Consider the following 24128-nt stretch of genomic DNA (forward strand, 5'->3'; position numbering starts at 1 on the left):
AGAATGATAACAGAATACCTAGTTCATAGGGTTGTTCTAAGAATTAAATGAGTTAATATATACATAAATACTTAGAGTGGCCTATGCAGCATATTGTATTGTGTAAGAATTATTATTCTTACTTGGCCTCCCCTAACTTCAAAGGAAGCTGGGAAAGTGAATGTATGGCTGAGGAGACAGTAATGACTGTAAGTGATTCAAACCAATTATGACTCTCCCCTGAGGTTGTCTCAGGACTGATTTTCCTGAGAACAGGGACTCTTTACCTGGTATCTTTATAAAATCAGATTTGTGTTAGCAAAGAAGACAGGAGGGTGGTCGTGACTGTTGGGGAGACTGCAAACTGTCTGTCACACACCCTCATTTACAGGTCAAGTGCAGAGATGCATGAGGCCTCCCCAAGCTGACACATCTACTTGGTAACTGATCGTAGTCAAAACTAGGTCTCTTCAATACTCCTTTTTTGCACAAAAATGATTTGGTAGTTTTGTGCTTCCTCACTACGGTGGCCCTGGTTTTGAGATACAAAATCTATAGACCTTAGAAGTTCTGAAAAACAAAGTATAGCTATCACAGGAACACATGTCAGCAATTCAAGTGTCGCTCTAAGTAACAGCAGGCTCAGAGCCTGTGCTGCATAGACCACCTGGTCATGATCCTCAGGGTTGTCTTCACCTGAAGTGCTTTGCTTGCTCATTTGAACAGAGAACTTCCAGTGTCTTTAAGAACACGTTTCCATTCCCTGGAATCCAGCTCCTACTTTTAGGGTTTGGACAGAAATGAGTTAGCTCTTTGTTGCCAACCCACTCATTCCATCTTGAAGTAATGTAGAGATCCAGTATCCAAGGGATAGTTAAATTATGGTTCCATTATGAAATATTATGAGGAAATTAATTTCACAGGTATAAATACTGTGTAGCAACAAGGAAGTGTTGGTGTTGTAATTAGTGTTAGGTGAACAAAGCAGGATGGGAGACACTCCGGGTCCGCCCATATCACTCAAGTACCTCAGTTGTTCCAGCCAAATTCCAGCTGCATCTTTGAAGTTGGGGCTCTTTCCTGACTGCCCCCTCACGGTGGACACACTCACAGCTGAGGAATTAGCCTCCCCCCACCCCAGCAGTTCTCCAAACAATGGCCGTGGGTCCACTACAGTAGGATCATTTTGAGGTGTGTGTTTTGTACCGTGGGGATTAAGCTTCTATCATTTAGTAAACATGTTCTTTATTGGCTGCTTTCCTTTCCTGGTATTGCTTCCTCATGACCTAAGCATTGCTGCACTTCCCTAATCATGACCCTTGGGTGAATCCTGTCTCAGGGTCTGCTTCTGGGAAAATCCAACCTAACGCATGCAGGACAGGAAAGTGTAGAAACAGCCCTGTTTGCCCCTATAAACGATGTGTCTACACATAGGCCAGGATGAAAAGGAGATACACAGCAATGGTAAGAGTTGAATGAGAATGGAGAGAGACTATGTTAGACTTTCCTCCACTATTTTCTAAACTTTCTGTAAAGTTGTTATATAAGTTTTTAATATTTTGTTTTATATTTTAAACAACAATCAAAACATCTGTATGCCCAAGTACGCATGCCCAAAAGGCTGGAAATGAAAGAGAATAGCTGTTGAAGAAATGGTTGACCTCAGAATAGTCTGTTATAAGGAAAACAGGGATGAGAGCACAGGGAGTGGTGAGGTTTCTGAAGCCAATCAGAGGCGGGAGGACATCACCTTGTAGTAAGCAGACCTCAATCTGGTCTATAATTAAAATCTACATAAATTCAAAGTTTACATTATTTAGTGCCCCAAAGTGTAGAGATGTCTATTTTTCAAAGATCAAACTGTTTAAATTCAAACATTGTGTTCTATTTTTTTTTAATACCAAATAACTAAGCATTTTTTAGGAAAATTTCTTCATAGATAATTGAAATAATTTCTGTTTTAAGATTGTGATCTACAGTTTATATGATCAGAGCTTACTTTATTTTACTGAGCTATTTTCCATGTAAAAACCATTTTTTCACCTGAAGAGGTGAGTTTAGTTATGTTATCTTGCTTCTAAGAACATTATAGCAAACTGTAGAAACTAGCATATTACTTTATTTTTCCATCATTTGCACCCCAAACCAAGAACTAAGCAGATTATAGGTGTAAAGTCAAATTTTTTGGATGTGTGGTCTCTGAGATAATATTGTACCCAACAATGTCACTTTTTGAAGTGGGGAGGAGTGGATAGCACTGCATCTAAGAGGTAAGTGATTTTATTTGAAAGGCTAATTAACTCAACTTACAGGTTTTTCTTCTCCTATAGCCAAAGAGAGGATGGGGTAACTTTGTACAAGCAAAATGAGAAAGGAAAATGTGCCTTTATCTCCTATTATCTTTCCCTCATAGGGAGATTGATAGAAACTATATAGTCTTGTGGTGAACAGGGATCAGGCCTAAACCGGCAGTTGGACATCCCCCGAGGGGTCCCAGATTGGAGAGGGTGCAGGCCAGGCTGAGGGACACTCCCCCCACCCGAGCATGAATTTTGTGCACTGGGCCACTAGTATGTATATATATTGATTTCAGAGAGGAAGGGAGGGAGAGGGATATAGAAACATTGATGATGAGAGAGAATCATTGATTGGCTGCCTTCTCCATGCCCACACTGGGGATCGAGCCTGCAACCTGGGCATGTGCCCTGACCAGGAATCGAACCATGACCTCCTGGTTCATAGGTTGATGCTCAACACTGAGCCACAATGGCTGGGTGCCACTCTTTTTATAAAGTTCAAAAATAACTAAAACTAAGCAATAAAGTGTTTAGCCATACAACAGGGAAAACAACCAGGAAATGCAAAATCTGGATAGTGATTGGATGTGGAGAGACCAAGAGAATGGGATGGGAGGATATTTTTTCCATTGATTTTGGAGAGAATGGAAGGGAGGGCAAGAGACAGTGTGAGAAACATTGATGTAAAAGAGACACATTGATCGGTTGCCTCTTACAATCACCCCAACCAACTGGGGCAGGGATCAAGCCTGCAACCGAGATATGTACCCTTGACCAGAATCAAAACCGGCACCCTTCAGTTTGAGGGCTGACACTCCAACCATTGAACCAAACCAGCCAGAACTGAATGTAAGTTGTTGTTAATGCTCTAGTTTGGGAGTTGAGCAGTAAGTTCATTGGCAAAGTTGTTTGTTGTGCCTGAAGCAATGACAGTGTGCCCTGAACCCTTTCCCTATGTGGCCCTGTCATTTCTCCTGGCTTAGAATCAAACCTAAATGTAGCTACCAAACACGATATCCCCAGACTTATCAGGGATCTTTAGCAGGACTTGCTTTGCTGAAAGACCCCTGCACCTCCTCAGGAGCTCATCAGCATTGGGACCCCAGTTCTCCTCGAGCATCACTGACCCCATAACACTCATCTTGGCTGGAAAAACTCTTCTCTTGAATCCTTTCTTCCCTGATTTCTATATGGTATAAGGGAGCCATCTGAGAAATATGAAGAGCAGGGCTAGTTCATTTTCAAAGGAACTTATGTAAAAAGAAAGATAAATCAATATACTTTACAAAAATATTTATAAAGAAACAGATTAATTATATTACAGTCTGGGAAAGTTCAGAAATGTCATACAAGACAATGGGGTGGAGTTCATCTGATTGACTGCAAATTGCCATCCAAAGAAGGGGGGGCGAAGAGAGGGGGTCCACCTCAGCAGTGGAGCCAGAGGAGCCCCGGGTCAGGAGGTGGTTTAGGTGAATGTCCACAGGTTGCAAGGGACTGTGACGTACGTGGATTGGGGGTGGAGGGTGGAGGCAGAAAATACTCTGGACCAGGACAAGGCTGCCCAAGGAGCATGTGGGTGGGTGAAGATACAGGAAGTGGTGCACAGCTGGGGAAAGATTCGAGCAGGACAGTGTTGAGTCTGACTCGTTAGATGATTCTGAGGGAGCTGTGTGGTAGACCAACTGGCTCAGAAGGAACAGATGGTTCAAGGCCACTCTTCAGGGGAGGAGTGAGTGGTGGGGTGGGAGGGTGGCAGGTGGCGGGGGTGAGTATGAAGAGCAATGCTGCACTTGCAAAGCCATCAGGCCTGGTCAAGGGACTTGGATGGGATTCTGGCGAAGGGGAAGATTGAGATAGGCTGTAGAGAAGGAAGCTGCTGTCCTTGGCAGCTGACAGTGAGTGATGAAAGCCAGAGAGGCAGCAAGATTATCGAGGCTTTAGACATGCAGTCTCAACAGGACACTGGCCCAGCCCACAAGGACAGAGAAGTTGGGCAACAGGGAAGGCTGGGTGAGGAAGGGTGGGGAGTTTGAAGTCTCAGGGCTATTTATATTCAGCTGGGGATGTCCTGGAGCCCTTGGTACGTGACTTACAGAAGAGGAAAGGCCAGGGTGTGTGCTGGGGTAGGAAGATGGTGGGAGGCAGTACTGGGTGTGTGGGCGAATGGAGGAATGAAGAGCTGGGCTCTATCTGAGGAGAAAGACGAGTGCCCCACTTAGATGGTAAGGGGTTTGTCAGCCCCCTGTCACTTCATCTCAGGACACAACTATATCATTTCACTTCTGTTCTATGTGTAATGTGAAGTTTATCATTCTCTTTAAAGCACTGACAAAGTAACACAGTTTACTCACAAGAAAAAACCATGGGATTTGGAGACTTAAAAGCTTGTATTGAAATCCTAAATCTATAAGGAAGATGTGATACACACACACACACACACACACACACACACACACACAATGGAATGATATTGAGCCTTAAAAAGGAAGGAAATGCTAAGTGAAATAAGCCAGTCACAAAAAGACAACTATTGTATGATTCCATTTATATGAGTTCCCTAGATAAGTCAAATTCATAGAGACAGAAAGCAGAATGGTGGTTGCCAGAGGCTGGGAGAGGGGGATGGGGAATTGTTGTTCAATGGGTGTAGAGTTTCAGTTTTGTAAGATGAAAAAATTCTAGTTATCTGTTGCATCATATGTGACTATAGTTAACAGTCCTGAATTGTACCCTGAAAAATGGTTATGATGATAAACATTATGTTGTGTGTTTTACCACTGCCATCACCCCCCAAAAATCTTAGATCTGGTGTTAGTGGCTGTGTGACCTTCACCTTGTACACACCAACTAATGTCTTGGAGTCTCAGTTTCTTCATCTGTAAGATGGGAATAGAATTAATTCTCAGATGTTCTGAGAATTAAATGAAGGCGTGACCAAATGATGCTCCTTACATACAACCTTGCATTAAAAAGTGTTCACATTTTTATTAAATACACTAAATTTAGTTCTTCCATCATCAAAATCTGAACAGTTTTCTTTTAAGGACCTAGACCAGTGGTTCTCAACCTTCTGGCCCTTTAAATACAGTTCCTCATGTTGTGACCCAACCATAAAATTATTTTCGTTGCTACTTCATAACTGTAATGTTGCTACTGTTATGAATCATAATGTAAATATCTGATATGCAGGATGGTCTTAGGCGACCCCTGTGAAAGGGTAGTTCGACCGCCAAAGGGGTCGCGACCCACAGGTTGAGAACCGCTGACCTAGACTTACTTGAGCATGTCACTATGCAGCCCACACAGTACCGAAGGTGAAATAGGTAAGAGTCACACCCTGAGCTACTATACCCAAAGGATTTGTAATTAGACTATATACGAAGTGTCCCGGCATCCATGGTTTTGATTGGAGGAGGGTCCTAAATAAAGAGGTCACTCTTCCCATCAAAAGAAGCTGAATCTAATCCCTCTGACCACACAAGCTGGGCAGAATTCAAATGCCACTGGACAGAATGCTGGGCTTTCAGATTTGTCTGACCTCAAGACCAGAGAGAAGCCCTTTGCATAGTAGCAGTCATGAGCAGCAGGCATTTGGGGAGCCTATGGGAGAAAGCAAACCACCTTAGGAATATTATTAATAAATATTTGGTGTTTAAAGTGAAATTTGAATAAGTACCAATGTAGAGACATTGACCTTACTGGAGATATATGACAGGCCAGCATGGAGTGTGCTTAGGTGAATCACCAGAACTTGGAAACCCAAGATATAGAGGAATTCAGTCTAGACCAAAGCACGCTCTTAGCCATCCCTGGCCAAGAGCTTTTCTTACTCCTTAGTGAGAAGAATTTGGGAATTTATGCCAAAATGTCTTTCTATATTATGTCCAGTTTGTTGCATAAACTTATAAGTCACCTGGAAGTAACTGGATCAGTCTGATTCCGTAGCATGGGTCCCAGCACCCTCCAGACTTTATTCTGTTACCTTCATAGAATCCTGGGTTACCAACAGCCACTGGCTGTTATTGGAGCAACATACCTGCACATGGTGGACTCTATCTGACCCTTTCAGTTAAAATCCTGGTGCGCAGAGTCTCCAGGTAAGCAGCAACCCTTCTACAAGATTGTCTTGGTATTCGGCCTGTAACAATAGTGCACCACACCCAGAAAGACAATATGCCAAAATATTAAGATATCCTACTCAGGCAGTATGTCATGTAGAACACACATAGCCCAGCACAAGCCAGTCCCTCTTAGGATGAGAGGGTCAATCAGACTCATTGGATACATTCATATTACTCTCAACGTTCTTGGGCTGTTTTTTAAAGATATTCCATGGTCTGAGTGACACACGGAAGAGGGGACAGTGCTAAGGGCTTTGGCATCAGGCAGAACTTAGTTGAAATTTCATCTCTACATCCTTTAATGCTGTGCAAGCTGATTATATTACTTAACCTTTCTGAGCCTCCGAATTCCTCCTCCATGGAGGGAATCCTAGAAGCAGCCTCAGGTTTATGGAGAAAAGAGAGATGGCTGTTGAAGGGTCCTATACACAGACTGGTCCACACAAGCTGCTCCCTAAATGCCATTGCTGGCCCTCCCCTCTCCCTATATGGCCCTGTCATTTCCCCTGATTCTGTTCTTGCTTCATCCTCTCTCATCCCTGGAACCTGCTTTTGGGTCTTGACCTCTTTCTGTGATGAGCATGTTCATTGCGGACACTCCCGTTCTCACACAGACTCTCTGATAAACAACCTCTCGTGTGCATGAAATTTTCATCTTCTTTTCTCCCTTACAAATTGTCCTTCCTTTAAAAGAAGACTGGCCCCTTAATTTCATGGTTGTCTCAAATGACTTAAGTGTCCAAATGCAACTGGTTGCTGACTTTCTAGCACTTTCTAACCTCTTGGGACAGAGATCTTTTCCACTGAATGTTCCCATCCCCTGTGTGTGAGAGGGAAAGCACGTGTGTGTTCTCAAATGTGCCTGTTTTTCCCTCCGAAATGCCAGCACCACTTTTAAACTTAGACCCCGCATCCCATCTGTCGCCGGAGGCCCAGCAGGACAGCTCAGCTGGGACGTGCGCTCTAGCGAGCCTCGCCTTCCACCTCGGCATCCTGCTTGGGAACTTTCTCCTTCACAGAACTGCTCATTAACTCGGACTCAGCCCCGCGTCCCAGCTACGTGTTCAAATGAAAGGGCTGTGGAGAGCCGGAGGATCCCCTGCTTCCTGCAGAGAGGCCAGACTGTCCTTTCCCTGTAACGTGCAGTCGACTTCCTCCAGGGAAGTGGGTGTTCTTTATTTTCTAACATGTCAGAGGGACCAGTTAAATGTTGCATTTTTTACGAAAAATTAAGGGGTTTTAGCACGTGTTCAAAAGCAGGTCCTTTTTCCTTTATAATTATGCCCATGTAATTCTGTCACGTTTCTGTGGTTTACAATGTTTTCCCTTCACCCACACCATTGAGGAGAAAGCCTTCTGCAAAGCTTATTTGTTCTCTTTTTCGTGCTAAAAACAAATCCAGGAGCCGTTTTGACTGAGGCCTGCCCTGACATTGAGAAGCCCCAGGATGGGCTGTGGGTCCCCTGCAATGAGCCGAGGTAGAACCAAAGGGCTAGATGGCGGAGGGTTTTAGAAATGACATTTGATAAAACCGGGGCTGGGCGCCCTGCAGCTTTTAGAGAGTGAATTGAGGCAAACTGCTGTCAGGATACACAGGAAAGGCTGCTTGTTTATCTTGAGTTTCTCCACAGACATCTCTGGACACATATGGTCACTGTTTTTGTTTTGACTAATTTTGATTTTTTAAATGCCCTAATGCTTCAAAGAAAACACAAGCTTTAAAAATGACCTAATCGTTGTCCGCTGTTGCTTCATGGGGCATCATGAGCCTCCAGGAAGCGCGGAGCGTAGCAGGGCTGATGCGAAGAGATCAGATTTGGAATTTGAACCATCCCAGGCGGTGTTGACTAGCCAGTCAAGGATCCTGTGATTTGAACCTCGGTTCCCCATCCCCCAAACTGGGAGTTACCATATGTTGGTTGCCAGGCTTAACTAAAGACAATTCAGTCTAAAGAATGACATAGATTATTCTGATGATGATTGTAGGTACTATCCTTAGTGAGAATCCTCACAAAACCCTGAGGTCTGCACGGTTATCACCCCTGGTTGACAGAGGAGGGGATGAAGGTTTGGGGAAGTGAGATCAGACAGAACGTGGGAACCCTGTCCCCTTGGCCCTGTCCCACCTGGTGATTGTTGCCTAAGTATTGGCATTTATAAATTATAAATTACAAATATAACTCAAGTTCACTGTGAAAAATCCAAACAGCAGAAATATTTAAAGTTTTTAAAACAAAAAGTGATAGGACTGCTTCCTCAGAAAGGCGTTGGCAGTTTGATAAACATCCCCTCAGACCTTTTCCAGGCAGGCACGCCTCGGACTGTTTCAACAAAAGTTAGATCATGCTCTGTGTGTTGTTCTTTATTTCTGAGTGGAAGTAACGTGGCGGTAAATAGTGGTGGCTTCAGCATCAGAGCTGTGTTCAAGCCCCCAGCCCCTTCCACTGTTGGCCGTGTCTTTTTGGGCAAACTGCATAACTTCTTTGCATTTCACTTTTAAAATGAGTATCACACTATTTATCTTTTAGAGCTCTTAGGAAGATTAGAGGAGGCATGTAGAATGCAAAGCACCCCTAAGTAGTGGGGATCATTATTATTTCTAATACACAATTTAAATTCTAGGGTATTTTTCATTATTGAACTGTAAAAATACTACACTTTTCTCTGGATTTGAACAATATTGGTTATAGTTTATAAAGACACTGTCTTGGACGCTTTATTTCGATAAATGCTCAGCAGGGTTCATTCCTGTTGAAAATCAGTGGTTTTCAACCTTGGGCGCACATTAGAATTTCTTGGAAAGTTTGTGAAAACCCCAAACCAGGCCACACCTCAGCCCAATTACTATATTAGAACCTTGGTGGTTGAGACCCAAATATCGGTATTTTTCTGAAGATTCCCATGTGATCCCAAGACAGAATAACTACTTTATATGAAAGGAGTAGACTTCACTTGCTCAACGTATTTGTATTCATGGAAGAGTTTATTACCTTCCCTCTCTTAATGCAGTATCATGAATATTTAAATATGCATGTGGAGTGAATGCCAGGTAAATATAATTAAATCAAATAAAGGATTGTACATTGTAAAGCATATTTTACAAATTGTTATGTAAATATATTTTTATTTTAGAAGTACATTAAAGAATATGTAGAGAATAGGAAAAAAGAAAATAATTCACGAATAGTCCCACCATATATATATACTAGAGGCCCAGTGCACAAAAATTTGTGCACTCGGGAGTGTCCCTCAGCCCGGCCTATGCCCTCTTGCAGTCTGGGACCCCTCGGAGGATGTCCACCTGCTGGCTTAGGCCCGCTCCCTGGGAGATCAGGCCCAAGCTGGCAGTCAGACATCCCTCTGGCAGCCCGGCAGCCCTCGGGGATGTCCACTTACCAGCAGGGAGCAGGCCTAAGCTGCAGTCGGACATCCTTAGTGCTGCTGAGGAGGCGGGAGAGGATTCACCCTATGCCCTTTAGAGAAGTATTACTTCTTCAAAATAGTAAAACAGCCTATTCTTTATTACCAATAACTACTTTCTATCATCCCTTCTCGGGGGCAGGTGCCGTGATGGGTGTGTTTATAGGCTTTGCTCACAGATTTACCTTGTAAAAATAATTGTGCAAATAACAGATAATTCTTGACCTCTGGAAGCTTATGCTAAGTCTGCCCACAGGTTTGCGGTGGAACCCAAGGGCAAACAGTAGATAAGTCTCTCCATGTCAGCCACAGGGCAGGTGAATTGGCGCGAACAGGTCGTGGGAGGAACATACTTAAACAGGGTGGAGCGGGAGGGAAATAACCTTTCTTACAGCACAGGTTCCAGGGAAGGAAGGGAGATTTCAAAGGTTGTTTCCATGATTGGAGAGGCATTTGTACCATGTGGGGGAGGAAGCAGGTTCCAGACACAGGTGCAGGCCGAGAGGTCCCGTCCAGAGCCGCCCCAGGGCTGATGATGGCCACTGAGATGGGGCTCCTGACCGAAAACTCCAGATGGATAAGCAAGGCCCACATCTGAATTAAGCACCCTTCACATGGGCTCCTATAACATCCAATTTCAGGCTTAGCTCATTAGCCGGTAATGTTTAAATATTTGTTTTCATGTATCATTTATCAATAATGAGCATTCATGATTCTTAGGTACTGCTCTAGGTACAGGGGACACAGTAGTGAACAAATTAGACAAAATCCCTTGCCCTCTGGAATTACATTTCAAGGAAGCAGACGAACAACTAACTAATAGAGACACAGCTTTATAATGTGCATTCACGTATGGTATAAAGGAAAATGAAACAGGGAAGGCAGAGAGAGAGGAGTAGGGGTATGAAGGCGATTTTAGATAAAGTGGTCTGGAAAAGCATCCTGACAATGGACACATTTATCACCTGCTCTAAGGAATTGCTGGAACAAGTCATAAAGATGTTTGGGGACACAGTATTCCAAGTGGCAAAAACTGCCAGTGCAAAGGCCCTGAGGCAGGATTTGCTGACATACAGGACGTTGAAGGAGCAGAAGCTGCTATGGCCAGAGCAGAGGTGACTAGGCCACCCTCTAATCCAAGCTGCAAGTTCCATGAGGTTAGAGATCATGTCTACCTGGCTCAAGGTCATGTCACCCGATTTTTAGCACTGGGGCTGGCACGTGCTCTAAATGTACTGCATGAACTCACATCTTGGAACAGCTTCCCCATTTCTCTAGTTTTATCGATCAGGTCCCTGAATGGGATAGACAGGAAGACACTGAGCCTTTGGGCAATAGAGGAACTGGGTAAATACAACAGAAAAGCAAGGAGTTGAGGGACTGAGAATAAATCTGAGAGGTCCTACATGATGCTCCAGTAACTGTAGCTGACCATGGAAGAGGGCTCTGGAAATGATGTCTTATAACCATATCACATTGTTAGAGCTGCGCTCTCTAAGTCACTAATGATTTCATAGAGATAAATCCAGTATCCTCTACTTACTGTGACACTGCACCAAGTGATTTACATGGCTTAGCTTGCCATGATTATTATGAAATTTGATGATATCTCTATTTTACAGATGAGCAAACTGACATTTTGAGAGGTTACATAACTTGTTAAGATCACACAATTAGTGGTAGAAACAAGCAGTCAATCCAGGCAGTAGGATTCTGAAGACTTTACTCTGAAATCTTGTCCCATGAAAGTCTCTCTGCCCCATGTCCTGCCTTATCATGGTGGGATGACCTTGTTATTATAGCATAGGATGAAGAGTCCTAACCGGTTTGGCTCAGTGGATAGAGTGTCGGCCTGCGGAATGAAAGGTCCCAGGTTCGATTCCAGTCAAGGGCATGTACCTTGGTTGTGGGCACATTCCCAGTAGGGAGTGTGCAGGAGGCAGCTGATCGATGTTTCTCTCTCATTGATGTTTCTAACTCTCTATCCATCTCTCTTTCTCTCTGTAAAAAATCAATAAAATATATTTTTAAAAAAAGAAATTGGATGAAGAGATTTGAGTTAGATTTGACACCGATTAGTATATTTTCAAATCAATTGCTAACAACTACTCCATGTTTTTCTTCTGGTTTTGGGGTCTAGCCTACATAAATGAGTGCTAGAGTCAACTACCGTGAGATCTATTTTACAGAATATCCACGACCCGTGAGGCTTGAAATTGACTGAGGACAATACACCCCACTAGGAGGGAGCTCCGTGATGAAAGGAACTTGTGCCTAACAAGGGAACGTGTGGAGTTTTTCATGGAAAAATAGCAGCACCATCCTGGAAAAACCCCGTCATGCTCTATCTCTCCAGGACAGATGAGATGTGTGGTGAGCCTCCTGGGACAAGTACTGACAGGAATTCTGGTGACAGGGAGGACGGCAGCACCCACCACAGGGATCAAGATATGCCTCCCAAAACAACAGCTAATGATTCATTCACTGATGAAGTAAAGGACACAGTGGAGATGTTTTGGCTGCTAACACATGGCCTCACCATCCAGGTCCTACAATGTTAATTAGGAAGGAAATGGTCGAGTGGAAGTTCATTAAATTGCTCTACGTGACCTCTAACACTAGCATAACTCTATTCACAGGGTATATGAAACTTCTTATAATGACTAACTCAAGCCCTGCTCAGAGTGGCAAGTCCCCGAGAAGACCATTAAAAGGAGTGATGTGGGCTTTCCTATCTCTATTTACTTTCCTCTTGAGATTTTCTAAGAAAGAAATCAAAGAGACAAGGCAGGAAGTGGCCTTTATCCTGTGATCTCACTACATCCCACTTGGTGCTTTAGTACCCAAAGAGAAGCCTTTTTCCTGAAGTGATAAGAAGAGCTGCTTTCTTGAAGATCTCAGTGGTCATTGAAACTTAGGGCAGTCTTGTCAGCAGGACATTGGCTGCTTGATTGGGAGCCCAAGTCATAATCTCTAAGAGACTCTGTGGCTAAAACTGTGAAGAGTTGACATGAGGGCAAAACGATTGATGACTCCATCCCCAGATTGGAGGAAGATGAGAAGAAGCATGGAAGATGCTCAGGCCAGCCCCTTACTGCATCATAAAAGACTTCAACACCAGACTGGGTGTCCTTCCTGCCCCTTTATTCACTTTCTGGATTTTCTGTGAGAACACTGACATCTTTCTGAGGAAAGGGATTCATAAGCATCCACCTCTCAGAGGAGGCAGAGCCCATTCAGACAAATCAGGTGAAAACAAAACACATCAGGGTGAGCTGTAATGGGGAAATGACAAGGCTCTGTGTCTAAAGGCACAGCACATGGCACCACAGTTAAAGCTCTGTATGAACAAGAATAGAGCGGACGTTTTGGACACCCTTGACAATCACATATGAAGTCACTGTCAGCCGTGATACTTATGCCAAGTGCTATGTCAAGACTGAGGTAATGGTGTGTGATGGGAATGCCTTTAGGAGGGGCCTGGTACACCCAAAACCACAAGTCTGGACATTTGGATAGGGCTTCATCTGGACACCAATATGAGTGAGACCTCCACCTCTGGTGGGCTATAGTAACTCAGAGCTCCAACCATCCAATGCTCAAGCTTGGCTGTATCATGGGTCATGCTTGGAGACCTGCCAGATACATGGATGCATGCTGCCACTGCAGCCGCCTGATTTGAGACTGGCAACTGCCTCTACCTATGGAGATCACCATTGACTGAGACTTTGAGCTTGACACACTCATTCTGCTCAGTTCTATCATGTAGGCTCCCCCTTTCAGTGTGTAACTTGCATGTGACTCTATTGGTTGATTGGGGAGGTCTCCTTTAATAAACCTGGCATTGTGAAAAGACACAAACTTGTGTGAGTGACTCTCTCAGGAACGCTCCTTGCTCATGGCAAGCTCATTGCCAGAAATCCACTCACTGGTCTTCATGAACTCTGAGAGCACAGTGTTGGTTTTTTTATTGTGAATACTAGAGGCCCGGTGCACGAATGTGTGCATGGGTGGTGTCCATGCACCGGCAGCGGGGAGGAGCTGGTCAAAACTCCAGGTTGAGGGGACAATTTGCATATTAGCCTTTTATTATATAGTGTGTTAAGTAAGAAATTGAGAGGCAGTAGTTATTGTCAAGAAGCCAGATCTCATTTCTAAATACAACACAATATTTTCATTGTTGTGATGTGTGTGTGTGTGTGTGTGTGTGTGTGATATAGTTCCAGTGTCTCTCAGCAGCAGAAAACATTAGGAAACCTGGGCCAGGAAACTGGATGACCACTAGCATTTCAAGTTATTCAGGATTTTAGAGCATACAACCCAATTCCTTAGGCCAGTGGTCAGCAAACTGCAGCTCGCGAGCCACATGCGGCTCTTTGGCCCCTTGAGTGTGGCTCTTCCACAAAATAACATGAAGTTTCAATCACACTGTACATGCGCACCTGCATGTGGTATTTTGTGGAAGAGCCACACTCAAGGGGCCAAAGAGCCATGTGTGGCTCGCGAGCTGCAGTTTGCCGACCACTGCCTTAGGCTAAAACAATGGGAGACACAAAGATGAACAATCCAAGACATTGGTTCTCAAGGAACTTGCATCCAAATTCAGGAGACAGGCGGATAAAACACCCAAGAGCATAAGTGGCGGGGGGCGGGGAGGAATGATGGGTGCTAAAAGAAAAGTACAGAGTGTTAACATAATACCAAGGAGGAGGTGATTAATTTAACTGGGCAAGGTATTTCCTAGGCTTTAAAGAGCGCCTGGGAAGGCACGTGGGCATTTCTTTAATTATTGTCAGCTGAAGCCAGTGGCTCCACGTCCTGACGTCCTTTGCCAAAAGGCAGGAGTGTTGTCAGCTTGACCTTCAGCCCAGGTGCCAGGGGGTGGGTTTTGTTATTTAAATCCAGCCAAGCACCAGGAATGAATACGACTCCCACCCAAGAATGCAAATAATCTCCTTTGTCTTGACTTTTAGTAAAACTTCCTGTTTTTTTTCTGTAAAAAATAAATACATTGTATTGGCTCTGGGTCACTATCTCTGTCCCTGTCCGGATCGGATCAGAGGACAGTGGTCCCACCCGGCCCCAGCTTTTTCCTTTCACCTCTGTGTCTTGTCTTTTTCTTTCATTTTCTCAATCCCCAGCCACCCCTACTCAGGAACTGGACCACTCTCTAGCCGCACTGGACGTGGAGAAGAGAGACATATTTACACTAGGCATATAGGGAAGGTATTCTAGGGGAGAAAATGGCATAAAAACCACAATTAGATACCACCTCACACCCATTAGGATGTCTATATAATTAAAAAACAGAACAAAACTGGAAAATAACAAATGTTGGTGAAGAGGTGGAGAAATTGAAACCTTTGTGCACTGTTGGTAGAAATGTAAATTGGTGCAGTCATTTTGGAAAACAGTATGGAGGGTCCTCAAAAAATTAAAAATAGAACTACCAAGTGATCCAGCAATTCTACTTCTGTGTATATACCCAAAAGAACTGAAAGCAGGGACTCAAACATATATGTATACATCCTTGTTCACAGTAGCATTATTCACAGTTGATAAAAGATAGAAGTAACTCAAGTCTCCATTTATGGATGAATAGATAAACAAAGTGTGGTCTGTCCATACAATGCAATGTTATTCAGCCTAAGAAAGGAAGGAAAAGATAATATATGCTATAATACGAATGAATGTTGAGGACATTATGCTAACTGAAATAAGCCAGTCACTAAAAGAAAAATACTGTATGATTTCAGTTATATGAAATAGAGCAGGCGGATTCACAGATACATAAAGTAGATTGGTAATTGCCAGGGGTTAGGGGACAGGGATGGGAAACTATTGTTTAATGGGCATGGAATTTCAATTTTTCAAGATAAAAAGTTCTGTGGATAAATGCTTATGATGGTTGCACAACAGTGTGAATGTTCTTAATGCTACTGAACTGTACACTTAAAAATGGTTTCAGACGGTCAGTTCTATATTATGAGTGTTTGCCACAAAAAAAACAAGAAGAGTCTGTGAGTAATGGGCTTGGGAGATGCATCAGCAGATGAAGGCAGATCCCTTTGAGGCAGCCCAAGCTAAATCTTTTGCTATATGAAAATATAGCAATTCACTGTATGATAATGAGAAGGGAGAGGATAAAATGAAAAAATTCAAGATGGGAAATCTATGGGGAGAAATAAACTTTGTTTTGAAAATGACACAATAAACATCATTACCATGTTTGGCATAAATGAATTTTATGGTCATTTGCTCTAAATATCTCAAAGTCATTTGGAACTGTCTCAGAGTCATTCCTGCTATTGGGGTTGGAGAGCAGATAGATTCTCATCCCCTGTTAGAAAATCCCATAGAACCATGTTGTGCTCCTTACCCATCACCTAGACAGCATGTCTCTATCTGGGTGTGTATTAGGGGAGTATCCCAGGAGGCACATCTAAATTAGGCTAATTAGAGGAGGGAACCCTTCACAGAGATGTGGGTGGGATATAGGAGAACCACAAGGAATAGAAAAGTATTTTGGAACCAGTCAAAGGGAGGCTGTTACCATCCCTAGACCTGTAGAGTGAGGGGAGGGAGTGATTACTGGCACAAGAAGGAATGAATTTTATGACCCAGAGGCTGCCTTAAGCGGCATGTGACCTTTGGTGCCTGGATGCATGTGAATCTGAAAAAAGTTAAACATTACCTTGAAATCACTGTCTGGAATCTTCAGCAGCGTTTTCCATTGGCCAAGGCTAAGGAACCCGTCTGACACTATCCAGCGTCCCTTTAACTTGAACTAATGTTAGCCCTGGTAAAACACAGGGCGCTGTCCACACCCCAACCTTTCTGATTCAGTAGGTCAAGGTGGGCCTGAGAATTTCCATTTTTAACAAGTTCCCAGGGGGTGCTGATGCTGCTGGCCTGGAGACGACATTTTGAGACATAGCCCAGGCAGGCCACCTCCCCCCAACCCCTTTAGACAAGGAGAGGAAAACAGATGGATAGTAGATCTGGAAAGGCAAACCTAATGTTTAACTTAATGAAACATGTTACTGGACCCCGTATTAGTGTCACACCTTTTGTAGGTCTCAGTTTCCCCTACTATGAAATGAAAGAGATATTAGAACCCTTCCAGCTCATTCTGTGATCCCATGGACCTCAGGCTGCAGCATCTAAAGCCACATTCTTTGAGTAACCATGAAGATTACACTTCTTACAGGTGAAGCAGTTTCTATAGTAGACTGGCTAGTAGCAGACAGCACTTCATTGAATTGTGCTATGAGTTATGTGGAAGGAATTTTATGTATGTTTTCTAATGGTTTTTCCTGTTTCACAAATGGGAAAGGGCATAAACAGTTGGCTTTTCCACATCATTTCTCCATAGATGAAAGGAGACATTCACTATGTCAGATAAACTATGTCCCTAAATAGGAAGGCCCCTTTGATTTGTGTAAAATGAGACATTTGGGAGATTATTAAAGATTTTACAGGAGAGGACACCTAACTAGAAAAAGCCCAGCGGGTTTATAGCAATTAAGCCTATAGAACTGCTGTGCTGTGTAACTGAGGAAATCCTTTTCTCTTTTCAAGTGCTCACTCGTTAAAATCCAAAGATACCAGTTGTCCTCCTGGTTGATGGAGGTGCACACGTGTGAGCACAGCATGTGTACCAAACGTTTATGCATCTCTTCGTGGAACTCTGTTGGTGTGTCCTGTGTACTTACGGTGACACAGATGTTGTACAGACATGGCTGGTAGGGTTTGAAAAATTTCCATTTGCTCCTTGGTTCCTCTTTTGTCTTCATTTAATTAAAAAAAAAAATCTTAGGCAATAGCTGGTTAAAAATAGACTTCCTCACAGCAGTCATACAGCTGCAACTTCCAGGAATTTTAAAGCCTCTTTTGAGCAACCATTTTGCTTTCTCTCAGGGCATCTCTGACCCAGAGATTTAAGCTGCTCTTCAGTTGCTGATTCATGCAGTTGTGCACCCATGTGTGGCTATGAAGTCAAGCCATGGCTGAAGGATACATTAGGAGGCCACGGGGAGACTGCAGTACGGAAAGTTGTGTCCCTGTTTTGAGAGGTGGAGAGTTTCCCGTTTCTTTAGGGTAGATTCCCATTAGCAGCTTTCAGAGACCTGGGCCCATGGAATAGTCTGCCTCTACAGACTAGTTTCATTCATTCTACAAGCTTTACTGAGTGCCTGGAAGCCTGCCTTGGTGAGCTCAGTGGGCTCCTTGTGCAGCAGACAGACACGAGTATGTGGAGCTGTCATACAAGGCAATGAGTTCTCCCAACAAACTTCTACGGCCCCTGGACACAGACTGGGATGGTCATCTCATGACTCCATCTCCAGTTGCTTAGCACATACTGGGTGCTCAATAAATATTTGCTGACTGGGTACAGTAATAGAAAAATACACAAAGAGCTATGGTTGCTCAGGGGAGGGGCTGGTTAATCCTTCTGGGGGTCCAGGACGAACACCAGCTCACTGGGAGAAGAAAGGGAAAGAACACCCTCACCCCTGCCTTCCCGGGAGGCCCAAGAGCAGCTCACACTCTATTTTCAAAGGGGCTCTATTTGTTTTAATAAATAAATAAAAGAGACAAACCAAACAAGCCAGATTCTATTCTAATTATATTACCTCAAGCTGTCAGGGCCAAGAGCCTGAAAATGTCTCCAGATTTGTTCCACATGAATTCCACTCTTTGATGCACTTCCCTCTACTCCACGGTAGCTGATAGACTCAAGCCGAATGCCTTCCAACTTCACTCATTGTGAACTGAGGGAGCCGAGTGCCACCTTCCTAAAGAGCATGGAGAAGGTATTAACCCAGCTGCCGTCCCTTCTTATTCACTTGTTACTGCTCCTTGGGCATGGGCTGGGGGTCAGGCAGAATGTTAGGGGCTGCAGGTGAAAATGGTGACTAGAAACAGAAAGCCAGACGTTTTATTGAAATAGGGAGAAAGAGAAAACTCCCAATTGCTCTACAGTCTTCCAGGAATGCCTGGTTCTGGATTAGAGAGGCAGAGTGCCCTGTTCATTAATTTGGGGCAGGGTGGGGATGGCAGTGGTAAGAGGGGACGCTGTCCATTTGTCTCTTCTCTTCCTCTGACCAGCCACAGGCTGAAGGTGGTTGCTGGAGCCAGCTTATACCAGCTCTCAAGGGCCAATTGTTAAATCTTTAGGAATTTTTAAATCGGCTGATAAGCACATCCATTATTAAGGATTAACTATGCAAACATTCAGTTAAGTAGATTATATTAAAAGCAAAGACATTAAATGCTCAAAAATCATAACTTTCTAATTTAACTACATTTTGCTATTTGTTATGTTTTTGTGGTTATTTACATCTATTATATCTGTATGGTAGAAATACTATATTATGGTACAGTATCACCTGTCTTTTCTCCATCTCTACATTCAGTGATACCCTGTCGATAGCTTGAAATTGGCCATTGTGAGAATATTTATACCAGGGAAAGTAGCAAGTGCTACAAATCAGGGTGCTTTTTTTCCCCCCACCAGAGAGTCAGTTGTTAAACATTTACTAGCACATGGCTGCAAGGGACCCTCTGAAGTTTCTTAGGAATAGACTCACTTAAGTTTCTGTAGGCCTTAGGGTGTTGTGAATGGTCCAACGTGGTGATCTCTGAGGATAGGACAGGTATCCTGAGTCATGTTTGCAGGCCATAGTACTGAGTCTATGCACTTGCCACCAATTGTTCTGTATTGGGCACAATATCATTCTGTAGTTGGACATATGTAATTGTATCATTAACTAGAATATAATTCAGAATAGTTTTTTTTTTAACTCCTCACCCAAGGATATTTTTTCCATGGCTTTTTAGAGAAAATGGGAGGGAAGGAGAAGGGAGTAGAGAGAGAGAGAGAGAAAGAGAAAAAGAGAGAGAACCATCAATGTGAGAGAGACACATCAATTGGTTGTCTCCCCCACACACTCAGACTGGGCTAGGGATTGAACCTACAACCCAGGTACATGTTCTTAACCAGGAATCAAACTCACAACCCTTAGGTCTGTGGGCTGATGCTCTAACCACTGAGAACACCAGCCAGGGCAGAATGGATTTTTAATGGCTTTATTGAGATACTAGAGGCCCAGTGCATGAAATTCATGCATGGGTGGGGTCCCTAGGTCTGGCTGGCGATCAGGGCCAATTGGGGCAGGGCCAATTAGGGCCTGGCTGATTGGGGCCTGCTGGCCGGAGGGGGGGGGGGGTGACGGGGAGGGACTACAGGAGGTTGGCTGCCAGCCCCAGGAGGGAGCCAGCCCTCAGCCCCCCTGGGAAAGGGGCCATGTCTGCTGCCACCCACCCCTGGTTCCCCATCCCAGCCCAGGGCCTGGCCTGATCAAGCTATCAGGGCCTGCTGGCCGGGAGGACGGACCGCGGGAGGTTGGCAGGCCAGGGGAGGTTGGCTGTGGGAGCACACTGACTATCAGGGGGCAGCTCCTGCGTTGAGCGTCTGCTCCCTGGTGGTCAGTGCATGTCATAGCGACCAGTCATTCCTGTCACTCTGGTCATTTTGGTCATTCGGTCATATAGGTCACTTAGGCTTTTATACATAGAGATAATTCACATCCCATACAATTCACCCATTTAAAGTGTTCTGTTCAGTGATTTTCAGTATATTCACAGCATAGTGCAACCATCAATCAACACAATCAATTTTAAAACATTATCATCACCCCCAAGAGAAACCCTGTACCCATTAAAAGTCAGTTTCCATTTTTCCCAATCGTTTTCCCTTTCAAGTCCCAGGCAACCTCTAATTTACACAGTATCTCTATGGATTTGTCTATCTGAACATTTCATATAAATGGCACCAATAGGTGGCCTTTTGTTACTGGCTGTTTCTACATAACACAATGTTTTCAAAGTTTATCTGTGCTGCACCATGTATCAGCATTTCATTCCATTTTATTACTGAACCAGAGGCCCGGTGCATGAAATTCGTGCACTCGGGGGGGGGGGGCCCTCAGCCTGGCCTGCGCCCTCTTACAGTCTGGGAGCCTTCGGGGGATGTTCGACTGATGGCTTAGACCCACTCCCCATAGTCAGACATCCTTAGCACTGCTGTGGAAGTGGGAGAGGCTCCCGCCACCAGAGCTGTGCTCGCCAGCCATGAGCCCGGCTTCTGACTGAGCAGTGCTCTCCCTGTAGGAGTGCACTGACCACCAGGGGGCAGCTCCTGTGTTGAGTGTCTGCTCCCTTGTGGTCAGTGTGCATCATAGTGACTGGTCGTTCCACTGTTTGGTAGATTTGCATATTCGGCTTTTATTATCCTATATAATAAAAGCCGAATATGCAAATTGTCCCCTTGACTGGGAGTTCAACGGTTCGCTATGACATGCACTGACCATCAGGGGGCAGTGCAGAACATGGTGGGCATTGGTGATGCGGTGCTGGCAGCAGGCGGCAGTGGAGGTGCGCCGGCCCTGATGGGCCCTGACAGAGCGGGGCAGGGGCCCAATGATTCAGGTAGAGGGGGATGTGTGGGAGCCCAGGGGCCTAGGTGCTGCCCAGGGCCCAGAGGTCAGCTGGGACCTGCCCTTCCATGCCAGACGTTCACGCTTCAATCGCCTTCCAGGCCTAGGGACCACACCCATGAACGAATTTTTGTGCACTGGGCCTCTAGTATAGGATAACATTCCACTGTGTGGCTATCCTACATTTATTTATCCTTTCAGTAGTTGGTGAATACTTGGGTTGTTTCCACTTCTTGGCTGCCATAAATAATACTGCTATGAGCATACACATACAAGATTTTGTGTGGACATAAGTTTTTTTTTGTTTTTTTTTTTAAATATATATTTTATAGATTTTTTTACAGAGAGGAAAGGAGAGAGACAGAGAGCTAGAAACATCGATGAGAGAGAAACATCGATCAGCTGCCTCCTGCACATCTCCCACTGGGGATGTGCCCGCAACCCTGGTACATGCCCTTGACCGGAATCGAACCCGGGACCTCCCAGTCCGCAGGCCGACGCTCCATCCACTGGGCCAAACCGGTTTCGGCCATAAGTTTTAATTTTAAGAAAAGAGGGAGGAGCTCGTGGAAGTGGCACACATCACTCCTGCACACTGTTCATTTCCCCAAATTCAGCCATATCACCCCAAATGGTTGCAAGAGAAACTGAGAAATTAGACATACTATTTGCTGGGAAGAAAAGGAGATAGAATTTGGTGAACACACAGTAGCCTCTGCATAAATCTGTTTTAAGAATTGTGTGTATGAGTGTGTACATGCACATGCACGCGCATGTGTTGAAGCATGGTGGCAACCATGCTTGGTGGGAATTGCTGTTTAATATTTTAACCCTGCTGACTTGGCTTCTGTCATTATTTGCTTGCTAAAATAATAGAAAAGCTATTTTGATTTTCTGAATTATATAAATCATCCCATTTGGTTGAATACCCTATTGATTGTAATTTGAATACCTCATTGGTTGTGGTCATACTGGTTTTAGAAAACACATTTCTCTGTACGTGGAGGCCAGCACTTCACAATTACTCTAACTTGCCTCAGTGGCTCCAAATAATGTGTTCCCGTTGACTCAGTGGTCCCAAGACCCGATGGCTCCAGATAATGTGTTTCTGTCGACTCAGTGGCCCCAAGACCCAAAACTATAATTAATCTTTGTAGACAACTAATCAGCTCAATCTAGCTTCTGTAAACAAACTGTTTTTTTGCAAACCAGGTTCCTCATTCCAAACCCCAAGATGTAATCAATACCTTTGTGATTTTTGCCTATATAAATCTGGTGTTGCGGCCATCTTATCACTACGAGATTTGGAGAGCAAAATGTCCCCTTGTAGTCCCGGATTTAAAATAAATGTGACTCCTTAATTCAACTTCTTGAGGTATCCTTGTGTTATTCGCGCGGGGTACATTACAACAGTGTGTGTGTGTGTGTGTGTGTGTGTGTGTATACTTCTAACTCCTGCACAGAATCCTCCACTTGCAACCTCCTTGCTCTACATTCTGTGATGGGGGACACCTCTCCTCTCTGGTAACTCATACTCCATTTGTGCGCCTACATGGAAGGAAGTTGCTGAGTGAAGAAAGTTGGAGTTCTGTATGAGGGGAGGAGAGAAGCAAAAGCGCAGTGAGGTCCAGGGGAAATGCAGGGGAACACACTAGTCAAGGGGGAGTTGATTGGTTTTCTGAAACTTGAGGTAAGGAAGGACCAAAAGCTATATAATGTAAATCCTTGGGTATTGGTTATGCTAAGTTTTTGTTCTACATTATGAGTTTGGATCTAGAAAATGTCATAAAGTTAGAGATCATGACCACATGTAGCATGAAGACAAATAAGGTTTCACCCCTTCAGAAAGAGCTCCTGGGAGTTAAATTTCCTAGCCCTCTGGACTAAGTGTTCTTTTGTCTCATAATCAATCATGTGACTCCCTCATTTTTCTTACTACATTTAGCTGAATAGCTTCCTTCTACTTTGCTACTAAATGGGAACGTGGGAGAGGCAGCCACACTATCCCATAGAGAAAATGAAGCCACTTGAAGTCTCTTCCCAACCACCTGCTGTCCATGTTACCAGTCGGGTGCCTCTGGCTGCTCTTTGGGAGGGCGTAACAGCTAGCTCCCTTCGGAATGGCTCCAAGTCTCCTCCGCACTCTAACTTTGGGCCCTAAATTGAACCAATTGCTCACATTAGAAGAAACATTTGTGTGCATTTCTGTTAGACTCACATTGCCCCCAACTTTCTAGAAGCCTCACCCCCTGGTCCCATATGCACTCCCTTTCAATAATGTTGGTGGTGGTTGGGTGTCTCTTCTCTCCTCCAGCAAGATCCTCTCTGTATGTCCGTCGATCTCCCTCAGGCCACACCGTGTTCCTAAAGCACCTCTTCATGCCTAGTTCAAAACATCTTCCCACCAATATTCAAATAATTCTAAAATCAGACTCCACCCTCACCCCCCACCAAAAACCATGTTGTCTGGCCATGCCATTCACATAACCACACCAAAAAGTCTTGCACCATCTTTTATTCATTTCACTATTGAACACATTTGTTCTTTGTCTCTGGCTGGTTTGCCCAGTCATAGCTGTTAGTCTGAATCAGTGAGTTCCCTCTTAACACTGCAAACTTCAAGAGAGAACCTTTTCATCCTTGATTACAGCGAGGAAAAACAGTGTTCTGCTTTCAGAGCAGAGATATTTCATTCAGGCTCTATGGGCCTGTAAAACATCAGAACTGAAGCGATGCCGTTAGCGCCCATAGCACATATGTTAAGTAAAGGAAGAGGAAGGAAAGCTGAGTGAACCAGTATTTATTAA

The sequence above is a fragment of the Myotis nattereri genome (genome assembly GCF_964212035.1).
Source record: "Myotis nattereri genome assembly, chromosome: 2".
Taxonomy (NCBI): Eukaryota; Metazoa; Chordata; class Mammalia; order Chiroptera; family Vespertilionidae; genus Myotis; species Myotis nattereri.